The sequence below is a fragment of the Scylla paramamosain genome, chromosome 21 (assembly GCF_035594125.1).
Source record: "Scylla paramamosain isolate STU-SP2022 chromosome 21, ASM3559412v1, whole genome shotgun sequence".
NCBI lineage: Eukaryota > Metazoa > Arthropoda > Malacostraca > Decapoda > Portunidae > Scylla > Scylla paramamosain.
The window spans coordinates 10,689,493-10,702,861 of record NC_087171.1 but is presented as its reverse complement, the minus strand read 5'-3'; the positions used below and the strand labels follow the sequence as shown (position 1 = coordinate 10,702,861).

The 13,369-nt window shown below is 42.3% G+C and overlaps 1 protein-coding gene across 1 annotated transcript in view; it reads left to right on the top strand.

Annotated features, from left to right (window-relative positions):
• LOC135111003 (homeobox protein GBX-2-like) overlaps positions 1–13,369 on the top strand; it is a 37,849-nt gene that overhangs the window by 12,746 nt on the left and 11,734 nt on the right. The window lies entirely within an intron of this gene.

Genomic DNA, 13,369 nt, shown 5'->3' with positions numbered 1-13,369 from the left:
ACTTGAAGAGGACAACAGCAACAATAACAACAACAACAACAACAACAACAGCAACAATAACAACAACGAAAAGATCGAGAAAAAAGGAATACACCACCACCACCGCCACCACCACAACAACAACAACAACAAAAATAACAACAAAAATAACAACAACAACAACAACAACAACAACAACAACGAAACGATCGAGAAATAAGGAATACACCATCACCACTACCACCATCACAACAACAACAACAACAACAACGACAACAACAACAGCAATAACTCTAGATCCTGTTTCCTCCCTTGAGAAGAATAAGTAAATGGCAGGAAACCACACACAGACATCTAATATAGCATACCTGTCCGCCTCGGGAACAGCGGCCGGGAACACTGAAGTAATTCCGGCCGCAGCAAACCCACCTGATAACAAGCCTGATGCCACGCTACTCAACAACAGCTGAGTTTAGTGTCCGGTGTGACAGTAATAACAGCATGAGGGGAGCACCGGCCATTACCACAGTAGCCTTCCAATCCAGCCAGCCACTGCCGCCTCCCTCCACACACGTCATGAGTGTACGAGTAAAAGAGTTCATTCCACGAGTGTCACTATTCGTTATATGGATGTGTCTTTAGTCTCCAGTCATGAGTACTTCCTAAGGCAAGTACGTCACGAGGACACACACACACACACACACACACACACACACACACACACACACACGTTTTTTTCTTCTTATTTATTTATTTTTTTCATCTAAGTAATTTCTTTGATGGGCAGGGTAGATTAAGATCTTTTTTTAGTCGGGTTTTTTCTGCACGTTTAAAATATATAAAATAAATATAACTAAATAAACAAGATTACGCAGCAAAAGCACCTCCCGATAATCTTTTAAGAGAGTTTTCCTCTAAACAACTTTTGAGAGAGGCATTTAAGTGTTTATTTATCTATTTTTTTCATGACTTTGTCCTCTTGGTCAGCCTCATTCGCACAAAAATACTTAAAATGCTAGTGCAGAATAAAATCAAGACCTATCGCGAGAATTTTCAGTATATAAAGAGAGTAATATCCCCTACGTACTATACTAATAACAAACTGCACGCAGGAAAACTACATCCAACATTTAACATCACTTTTGCTCTTGATAAGTCCACTGATATTACCTAGAGAATCAACCACACCTCCGAAAGCAACACCTCAGATCCCACGGATGGCTTTCACCAGAAATAAACTCATGCTCGGCACCGCTCGCCACTCATCCAATAAAAAAACTTAAACACTGCACGAGGCAAGCCAGGCTCACTACCATGGCCCGCGTGATTAAACAACACCTCCCTTCAAGAACGTCGCGATGTAGAAAACTGTAGCACTTATTCACGAACTCTCAAGGGCGGCTTTTCTTTGCAGACTGTGAGTGGAAGGGGAAAGGTTTACTTGATAATGTGACCCCATACAGCTTCCTGCCACGGACTGAGACGCAAAACAGTAAGGATATGTATAGAAAGAATCCATTGTGACCAGTGACGTTTTCTTTTCATTGTTAGCGAAAAGGCTGACAATATGAAACTTAAAGAAAATTACGAGACAAGTCTCATTCTTCTCTGCCAAATTCTTTCCTGAACTCCTGGCAGATCTAAACACTCGTCTAGGCAAAAGTTAAGTCATGTATGAAATAGGTGAATAGATTAGCAAACAATCGATTGGATCCCCTTTCTTCTCGTGTCTTTTTGATGGCGGCAATAAAGTAGCGTTTTTCAGCATATATTGTAATCCGTGATGAGCTTCCTCCGGACATAAATAAATAGCTTAACCCTTTGACTGCTATTTTTTTCTTAATTACTACTCACTCTGAGGCATCTTTACTTGTTCTATAGCCACCTCCAATCTTTAAACTGGCTAGAAATTGTAAAATTTATTCTTTTAATTAATTCCCTTCTCTCTCTTGTAGATGCTAATAAAGATTTCCCACATTACTTCTGCTGCTGTTTTTTTCGTATAGCAGTGAAAGGTAAATAAACAACTCAATACAAGAAGGTCACAGACAAGTTCCTAAGGCTTCACGTGCATCATCGAAAGTAAAGCAGTGTAAGGGAAGCGTCTCACCATTACCTAGGAGTTACATAATGCACAGCGATGTCTGCCGTTCATCTCGTACACACAGCTGGCGGCGGCTCAGTATCTAGGAGTCCTGGAGGCAGTCCGGCGTCGTGAGTCTTCATCACGACCTGTGTGTGTGTGTGTGTGTGTGTGTGTGTGTGTATCCCTCTCTCTCTCTCTCTCTCTCTCTCTCTCTCTCTCTCTCTCTCTCTCTCTCTCTCTCTCTCTCTCTCTCTCTCTCTTCACCGAGGAACATTCAGGAACAGTGATGCGTGACAAACTAATAATAAACACTTCCGCTCTGAGCCCGACGCACCCAAAACTGCAGACGTGAACATTGCCTGGTGAACCACAAGTAATCCCCGCTCGCTCGTTGATGACTTCTGCCGCTTTCTTCTTTCCTTTTTCCTTGATGCGTCGCTAAATAGTCACCGGGAAGCTATGAAGTGAGCGTTGCATCTCTTTCATAGCTTCGTATTTTTTTTTTTTTTTTATTCCCTTGGGCTTCAGTTTTCTTGCTTTTTTTTTTTTTTTGAGAAAGTTTGATTTTTCTAAGAGCTTCATTCCGGGGAGTTCAGTTTTCTGTAGGCTTCACTTCTCTGTAGTCTTATTCTTTTGGAGCTTCATTTTGCGAGTGATTTTCCAGGGAGCTTCGTCTTTTTAGCTCAGTTATTTGGGAGTAAAATTTTCTATATGTTTAATTTTCATCGTTCTCTAAAAGCTTAATTTTCTGGGAGTTTCAATTTCTGAGGGCTCTGTTTTCTGGAAGCAACACTTTAAAAGAATAATTTTCTGAAAGCTTCACCTTTTTTTCTCTGGAAGCTTAATTTTTCAAGTTACAATTTAGGAGCTTCTTTTCCAGTTTAATCTTCTAAAACCTTCATTTTCTTGGAACTTCATTTTCTGGAAGTTTATTTGTTTAAGCTTCAATATATAGGAACCTTATTATTATTATTTTTTTTTTCCAGAGTGTTGCATTCTCTTAATTTCTTGTGAGCTTCAGTTTCCAGATCCTTCACTTCCCGGGAGTTTCATTCCCTAGAAGCTTCACTTCCCGGGAGCTTGATTTATTATGAGCTTCACTTTCTCGGAGCTTCAGTTTCAGTGATCTACGTTTTCTGAATTTTCTGTAAGCTTAAATTTTCGGAGCTCAATTTTCTCTATTTTCTGGAAGCTCCATTTTCTGAGAGCTTAATTTTGGGGGGACCTGATTTTCTTTATCGTCTGTAAGCTTCGATTACTTAAAGAATTAGTTTATAGCAGCTCCATTTTTAACTAGTAGGTTCCCTTTTTTTTTTTTTTTTTCATACTAGCTTCATTTTCTCTTGCCTTCACTCTTCAGGGGGCTTCAGTTTCCCTCAGTGTGACGGGAGGTGTGAGAGTCACTCGCATGCAGGAACTGACTGGCGTGTGTATTAACAACCAGGATGACCAGCGGGTGATAAAGGAACCAGTCACGCGATGGAAGCAGACCCTCGCTGTGGCCACACTACCTGGTGTTTAATTATTTAACCCATTCACTGCTACGTAATATCTCCATAATCACTAACAACTTATGGGTACAATCACTTAAACAGTTCCGTCACTTAGAAAGACGAGATGTGCAACTATCTCATTTTTGCGCTGCAGTCTTTTAAATAGTTCTGTTATATAGAGTAGACAAGAATTTACTTTATTCTTTTTTCTAAGTCCAAGCAAGCATTTCTTATACTGCTATGAATGCTAAAGATCACAGCGGCATAAAAATGTCAAGGACACACTTTCTTTAATAATATCGTGACCTAAAAAGAAACGATTTGCTGTTACCTCCTATTTTGTTGTTGTTGTTGTTGTTGTTGTTGTTGTTGTTGTTGTTGTTGTTTTTGTTGTTGTTGTTGTTTCTGTGTCCATGCAAATCATTTGTACAGTGCTGTGAATATCAACTAACGACGATCACAACAGTTAAATAATTAACTATTGATCATATCTGAAAAGCTAGATAGAGGAATATCAAAACAACAAGGACTTGAAAATTTGAACTACTCCATCACTTTTTTGACCGTCAGTAGAATTTTTTTTTTTTTTTGGAAATTATACACTAAATTCACACCACGCCATCTTACTAAGCGTGAAGGGAAGCCACAGCGGTCAGAGATAAAGGATCGTATTCCTAAACATGTCGACATCTTGTTTCGACTTTGATGGAAGTTATAGATGTACGTTTTTTTTTTTTTTTTTAAGAGACTAGAATAAAAGACAAATTCCATCTTTGTTAACCTATACAAGTGCGTTTTTAAGAGACTGTAGTACAAACAAACAAACAAATCTTTCAAAAGTTGTAGATGATAATGGGAAAGACTGACCAGCTGTGAAAGGGTTAAAGGAATTCTTGTGATAGATTACCACGGATTCTGTATCATTAAACAAGAAAAATAAAACACCCCATGAGGACCTGACTAATTAACTGCGGCCTTAGAGAGGAAGAAAAAAATAAATAAACAATGCTTATGAGAGAACAAGACTTTTAAGAGTACAGGTCATACATAGACTAGACGAATATGAATAAGTATGAATAAAACCGTGATACAAATGGTAATCACATCTCGAGGCAACATCTAAGCGCTTCTGGAATTACTGAATTACTGGTGAAACTGCGACTTCCCTTACTTTCCTTCCCAGATCCCGCCTCCTTCACCCCGCGGCGCCCCACTACTCCATATAGTAACCCTGATGTAATGCTGAGGGCACCGTATTATTCAGGGGGTAATGAGCGCTGAACAGCCACCGCCGCCGCCACTAATGGGTACATGAAACTTGGAAGTGAAGTTATTGAGGTGAAAGCGAGTCGTGATCTCTGTAGGAATGAAATATAAACGATGTCGAAGTTTCACAATTAACCTTCACCTTTGTCTACCACTGTGGACTGTTCAGAAACCCTTTGCTTTCTCACCACTATTTTCGAAGGCCACAAAGATCATTATCCTCACGAGTTTTCTTGATTTTAATGTAGAAATTTCGTTAATCTGTCACTCGGGCCCTAAAAACACCCATAAAAACCCTGTGTAATTTCAACTAGACCCTTTGAATGTAGTGAAGGAGAGGCGCAGAAATGTTTCAGAGCTCATTGTCGCCACTACCACTACTGTTACCACCACCACCACCACCACCGTTATTTTTTCTTATTTTGGTATTCTTCATTTTGCTAGTTTGGTTTTCGTAGGAGTTTCATTTTCAGCAGCTCAGTTTTCCGAGAGCTTCATCTTGCGAGAGTTTGATTTTTTTTTTTTTTTTTTTTTTGGAGCGTCATTTTTGGGAGCTTTATTTTTCTGGAGCTATATTTTGCAAGTTTAATTTTCTAGGAGGTTCATTTCTTGGGAGTTCGGTTTTCTGGGAGCGTCATTTTTGGGAGCTCACTTTTTTTTTTGAAGCTTCATTTTCCGAGAGTTTCATTTTCTGGGAGCTTTATTTTTCGAAAGTTAAATTTTTTTGAGCATTTCAAGGAAGTTCATTTTTTTTTTTTGTGATATTTTTTTGGGAGCTCACTTTTCTGGAAGCTTGATTTTGAGAGAATGAGATTTCTTGGGAGCTTCATTTTTAGCTAACATCATTTTCCCATCACTACGTATCGCTACCCATTACCACAGTCACGTTCATGCAGACAGAGAGGCGGACAGACAGATATCACATCCGCTTTCCCATGACTGCTCAGTTCTAAATTTATAGGCGCAACCGTCACCATCTCCCACTACTGTTACTCCTGTTACTGCTGGTACTATTGCTGCTAATAATTGGCGCCATATGAATTAGTTATCACGGCGCCAAAATATGAAGAAGCCAAACAATAGACTGCTGCTTCAACTGAGACTAATGATGATGATGATGAAGATGATAATAATAATAATAATAATAATAATAATAATAATAATAATAATAATAATAATAATAATAATAATAATAATAATAATAATAACAATAATAACAATCAAACCACTACCACCATCAATTACACAACTACCTACTTTACACGAACATTTAAAAAAAAAAAACACACATTCACTAATAACACATTCATAACTACGGCCCTTTCCTTTACCACCACCACCACCACTACCACCACCATTACCACCCCTAACACCACCACTACCATCTTCACCATTCCCACATTCCCCCCCCTAACCATCACTGCACCCCCACCACCACCCCCACCACCACCCCCACCACCACCCTCACCACCCCAGGGGCACACGGTTAGCCACTAGGGCCGTAAATCCCCAAGTAATCACACGGAAGGCTCACAGGGTGTATTTTTCTCCCCTGGTGCGGCATTTAGATGATTTAATGCCTTTGAGAGGGAATGATATACGCCGGGCAGGTGGCAGGAGCGGTGCCCTGTAAACACTGATCGTTTCTCGCTATTTACATGCTGAGTGACCCGACCACAGATTGCTTTGAGAGATTGTCTGCCTCTGAACCTGTCCGTCCGTCTGGCTGGCGGGTTGGCTGACTGGCTGGCTGGCTGTTGGCTGGCTGGAGGAGCACTTGACACCTTACTGCTGTAGCCACCTCGCTCACACACACACACACACACACACACACACACACATATATGAGTCTCTCTCTCTCTCTCTCTCTCTCTCTCTCTCTCTCTCTCTCTCTCTCTCTCTCTCTCTCTCATTGTACAAACTCCTCAGCAACCTCGTGGCTTCCCTCAAAAATCACCTCGGGAACCCCCTCTGATTCCTGTTTTTTTTTTTTTCTTGTTCTTGTTCTTGTCCTTTTTTTTCTCATCAAGGTCACAAAAATCAGTAAAAAACTAAATGGCCGTTTATAAAAAAAAAATCAAAAAGGTCAGATTTCCAAACAGGAGGGTCAATTATCTTCCGGAGGTTCCCGAAGCTTCATTTGTGAGTTCATTAACAACACGGAACAAGCTATTCTGTATTTTATGATCTTAGGTGAACCCTTCAGACACCTGCCATGGTCGTGTGGATGAGAAATGCCACTTAATGACTGGAAATGTGAATGACACCTCAGATGTGTATGAAATAATTAATAATACGCGCGTTTTCATGAGTGTCCTTACAAAATTTTGGTCACGAGCGGAATATTCTCATGGCCAGTTTTTTTCCAGCCTCCAGATCAATTCGTCATTGTTTCCACAAGCCTCCAGGATAATACATCACAACTACACGTGATATATAAAATAAAACAAAAAATATCAGCGGATTTGATCGTTACATTAGAACAAAACCTACCGCGACTTGTTTGCCTCGTGCCATTTACCATTCAAGTCTTCAATTAACTGCCATGACTTGCTATCTCACAGGAATACCGCAAGGCCAATTCATACGGCAAAAAAACAAAACCACAGATACTGAAAGTCTTACAATGCTCCACCACATCCTTTGTTGCCAGCGGTGTCTTTTAAATACTTCAATCTTCCACCCACATTTTATCGAGACCAAGGAGAGCCGGATTCCCCTAAAGAGCATCACTGTAGGGAAATATATTCAGAGCGACAATTTCTCTGTCAACAGCTTAGCCTTGTACAGAGCGATACGGCGGTGCTGACATGGTCGTGATAATGAATGACACTTGACATTACAGCCTCGTGTGTGTGTGTGTGTGTGTGTGTGTGTGTGTGTGTGTGTTGGTGACAATCATACATTACATTATACACACTTCCTCATACTCGTACATCTACATTATTTTTATCACATGACTTGCCACCTTCAAACTCTCTCATTTACTCACTTCTGTCAAAACACTACCACTTCCCCGTCCAGCCTCTTTCTGACGCAGCTTGCCAATGTCCACCCCACCTCACCCACTGCCGGCCAACCCAACGATTGTAAGACCACTCCTCTCATCCCCGTCCCTTTACAATACCGTCCTGCCGCATCAAACATCACCTCTACAAATTTTCACTGTTTCATAAATGTTATATGTATTATTTTATTTAAAACTGTATAACTGTATTTTGGATTTTGTGTCTTACGATATTTGGACAATGAATTATGTGTCTATCTATCGGTCTATCTATCTATTTTTCTGTTAATTTGTCTCTCTCTCTATTTATCTATTCATCTGTTTGTTTATTTATCTATCTATTCATTTCTATTTTCTATTAATATCATATTTTTCTTTATTCATTTATTTAATTTTACGTTTGGAGGAAGCTAGTTTAGAATACAAATTGAAAAGTAGTACAACATTTAGACACTACTGACAGGAAAAGAAGCGATGAAGTAGCACATTTTTTCCTCTCTCTCTTTCTCTCTTTCTATCCTTAGTTCTAATGCCACTGCTTCTTTTCCTTGCCAGTAAAATCACCCACCCAGATCTTCTTTCACACCCTGTAGCTTCATTTGTACCCAGTAACAACGCAAAACTCCTCAAATAACACATACCATATCATTAATACCAAGGAGTTTAAAGACCCAGCTTGATCCCAGCGCCACTCTGAGCTCTTCATTGAGTCATCACGGCGCCTAGAGGAACACCCATCTATCAGTCCACGAAACATGATTCTCACACATCATTCACAACACCTCCTCATCCCTTCAGCACTAAAGTAGACTGGTGTATTGTATAGTACCTCTTGTCACAGTGGAGTAGGAATGTGTAGCATGTAACGTAACAATGGCAGGTATGTAATGATGAGAGAGCTTCTGGGTGGGTCTGGTATTGAGGGTTTGGGCGTACTGTGTTGTATGGGTTTCTGTGTTGTATGGGTTTATGTATGGGTTTTCTGGGCCCCAAGATAACAGTTGGCTATAGGTGGTGTAAATGGTAATGGTGTGTTTGTATTTATTTGGTGAATTATTTGGAGTGTGGACAGAAAGAATTTTGATTGGTGTGTTTCTTCTTCTTCTTCTTCTTCTTCTTCTTCTTCTTCTTCTTCTTCTTCTTCTTCTTCTTCTTCTTTTTCTCCTTCTTCTTCTTCCTCCTCCTTCTCCTCCTCCTGCGTTTCATCATCTCTTCTTTCTTCTTCTTCTTCTTCTTCTTCTTCTTATTATTATTATTATTATTATTATTATTATTATTATTATTATTATTCCACCTCCTCAGCATAATTATCATCATGCGATCAAAAAAACAATTTCAGTTCCAAAAACCATGAAATTTTAGACTAGATAGAAAAATATTCTCTCTCTCTCTCTCTCTCTCTCTCTCTCTCTCTCTCTCTCTCTCTCTCTCTCTCTCTCTCTCTCTCTCTCTCTCTCTCTCTCTCACATACATCCTGATCAGTTTTCTCGGTAAACTTCGTGTTGCTGTTGTTGTTGTTGTTGTTGTTGTTGTTGTTCGACCTCCATTTTTCTTCTTCTTCTTTTCCTTTTATTTATTTTTATTTTTTAACATAAAACAACAGCCTCGTTACACAGTGTGAAGCCTCGAGACGGTTTGCTGTGTTTGGAAACATGTTTTGTGGTGCCTCATTACAAGCTCTCACGTATCCTACCAAAGCAATGTTCCCCCACCCCTCCCTCTCTCTCTCTCTCTCTCTCTCTCAGCTAATATTGCAGATGAGATGGAAAAAGAAAAATATCGTTAAAATCGAGTGTTGAGAGAGAGAGAGAGAGAGAGAGAGAGAGAGAGAGAGAGAGAGAGAGAGAGAGAGAGAGAGAGAGAGAGAGAGAGAGAGAGAGAGAGAAGCATGAAAGGGCACTTGCGCACACACACACACACACACACACACACACACACATAATGGCAATAACTAACGTTCATGATGGTGGCAGTGTTTACACGGAGCGGGGCAGAGATGGTATTGGCGTGCAGCGTTACCAATACCAACACAGCTGTGAGCCCCGGGGTGGTCCAGCGCTGCAGCAAGCACGGTCCACATTTTAATCTTTAGCGTCGCCGAGTGTTTACGCAAGGATCATAAACGTCACCTAACACCCTGTGCTTAAAACACTCGAGAAGTCCTGGTAGTTAAGCCGTAAGGAACAATGTGGGCTCTCAGTTCTAAGGGTTCTTCCTTGAGTACTTCCTTCTTGGTATTATGTTGTGTACTTGGGTATAAATTTGCTGGCACAGGAGGGAAGAATTGAAGTTAAGGGAGATAAAAACATAAGGACTTAGAAAACAAGGAAAGCTGCAAGAACACATCAAGCGTACACATGGCAGTCCCTGTGCGAAACATACCTATTTCCAGCGGTGGTGTGAAACTAAAGACTGTCGGTTAAAAGAAAGGTTTTTGCGGCGATATGTTTTTTTGACTCCACCCTGATTAGTGCGGCTGTGCAAGGTAGTCAGACACTGAGACTCCCACGATCAGTCACGGGGCGCATCCTTTTTTTTTTCCTTACGATTTTTCGAAATAAATACAAGAAAACCGAAGAATATAATTTTATCGCTTTAAAATAACTTTCCTTGCGTTTAGAAAGACGACCGAGGCACAAAAAAAATAAAAAGTGGGCGGAAAGTGAGGTTAAAGAAATAATTCCCAACATGACTTGATACTTCTCTAGTAAAGCACAAGTCATACGAGGAAAAGAAACAAACAGATAAGGCAAAGCTCCAGGGCGTAGGTAATGCACGGAGCTCTAGTCATGGCAACAGCTACAAACCTACTTTAGAAACAGAAAGGATATGAGAGTGACACAACGCTAAACACAACAAACGTGAGTGAGGCACGATATCCAACCAGACTGAAGAACTTAATACTGCGGGAAGAGAAAAGAAAAAAAAACACACAAAATAAAAACGAATTGAGTGACACAACACTAAACCTAACTAGCGAGTGAGGCATGACACCCAACCACTCACCATCACCATGCACAACAAACAACCTGAACCTGCCTGACCTCACTTTACCCTTTGACTTCTCTTTGGAACATCTTTCATGAACCACAAACCATTCTGAGATCATTCCTTTCGCTCTCCAGCCACGTTTAAATATAACATAGGCAAGGCATTCGAAAGCTCTTTTAATCCATCTTTTCATTCATGTAGATGCTTGTGAAAGATCTTTTACTGTACATGTTTGCTTGTAAATCGTTCGATACCGCAGTGAATGGGTTAACCCACCGCTGAAGGAGACACACCTGCCATTCACCCCACGGAGGAATCTTCACTCCCCCGCCTGCGTACTAGTAGCAGCAGCAGACCAGGAGTACCCAGGAAAATAACTCCGTATGTTTAGCCGGTGTAAACAAATAGTATCAAGTCAAGGCGGAACTGGATCGTACTCAAACATCTACAAGGAGATTACGAGGTTAAGTGGCGCTAGATTCGATGCGGAAGTGCTCTTCACTATTACGTTTCGAGCGGTGGTCAACAGGACATCGGCCCCGCGTGCGTAGTTGCCGTTGCGCCTTTCTCTACTCCGCAGCTGTTCCGGGTACATGAGAATATAAGAACATAAGAAAATAAGGGAAGTTGCAAGAAGTCATCAGGTCTACGCATGGGGATCCCTGACAATGTAGTGTCCTCCACCGTGTACAACATAACAATATCCCTTTTGCTGTTTTAGTCGTCCTTTTTAAGCATTCATAGCATCGCAAATACTAACTGCTTGCCAGAGAGATAGAGAGAGAGAGAGAGAGAGAGAGAGAGAGACCTTTTAGATTACAACTTTAACGATCGCACTTAATATTTCTCAGCTTCCCGTCCATTCCCTGACTCTCAAACACGTGAGGAAGGAACATGCCACTCGTCCACACACCAACAGCAACCCCGAGAGTGAGGAAAAATGTGCTGAAAACTCGGTAAACGTTGGCCAAGATTCTGCTTGGCACACTCCCCTGACAGCCCCACAGACAGGCGCCATCCCCACACCTCTCAGGGGCAGAGGTGGGGAGTTTAGGGCAGCGGGCGGCGGGTTTTCACGGGGGTTGTCGGGTCGGTGGGGCAGACAGCGTTAGTGTGGGTAATATAGCCCGTAATGGCCACCTTGCTGTCAATACCTGTGTGGAGAGGCTCGTCCGCTGCCCGCCGGGGGGTCGTTACCGTGTGTGTGAGTGTGTGTGTGTGTGTGTGTGTGTGTGTGTGTGTGTGTGTGTGTGTGTGTGTGTGTTTATCCTCAGTATGTATATGTGATGAGGCAAAGGTGGCGCGGGAGCAAGGATATGTGGGGAATGAGTAAATGTGTATAAGCATGTCTGTGTGTGTATGTGTGTGCTGGGGAGCCGGGAGAGGGTCGGGTATGAGAGTACTGGTGGGGAAGGGATGGGTGGTGGATGGGTGGGAAGGAGGATGAGTGTACTTGTAGTAGTACGAGCACAAGCCATGTTATCTGAGTCTGATTCATACGTGTCTATCACGCCTCGGGCACCAGTGTTTCTACATGTCATTAATGTTATATTTTCATAGGTAGTTTCATGTGTGCCTGCCATGCTGAGTGTGTACGTGAGTGACAGCCCTAAACATTGCTCCTGACGGGGCCACCCACACGCAGCGGGCGGGAGCAGATGGGCGGTGAGCAGGTCGCGTTACTGCCAAGCATGAACGTAGCATATCAAGAGTCATGACGTAGGGGAGGCAAACACACTGACAGCACACGCTCGGAGAAGGAAAGGTCACTTTACTATCAGTGTAAGTGATGCAGAAGAGTAAGAAGCTATGGGTGGAGGAAGCGGAGTCATCTCATACGTTCAGGCAAAGAAAAATCGCATCACTACTCAGCAAGTGTCACAGGTCAAGAGTCGTGGGATGGAGGAAGCAAACACACTAATATGAAGCACTTAGCCTGGGAAATCCCGCATAACAATACCAAAGCTGAGCGTTGTAGGACACCAAAAATCATGCCTGAACGAACCAGCGTGTTTGCTTATCCACATTACAGGAAGCAAACTGATACCGCACATGCAATCAGGTCGGGAGGATCACGATGTATCAAAAGGTTGACGAAGATGGGTAGGACACCGCTAGGCAAGACGCAGTTAGGGCTCGCCGCTGAACGGTTGGCTGGCGGCAGGAAGCACAGAGCCACAGAGCCACAGACACACTTATGCCGGACATCCAGGAGCAGGGAAGGCCAGGAAGACCCCAACGTACGTAACTCAGGCCAGCAAGAATTGTTCGGGTCGCCGCCAGGCAGGACTGTGTAAAGGCTCGCCAGGCATTGTGTGGGACGGACGGTGGACATGATCCTGCGGTCGCCTCCTCACCCGCGTCCCTCATTTGCATCTATATTGGGCGGGCGCCATCGCCAAGCAGCGCGCCCGTGTCGGTATACCTGCCTGCCACACATACATCGCCCTCCCGCCCACGCACACACACACTCCACCATATACACGTCCCTCGCAGCCATTAGCGCGGTAAAAACTTCGCTGCCGCTCGGTTGCTACACATTACTTC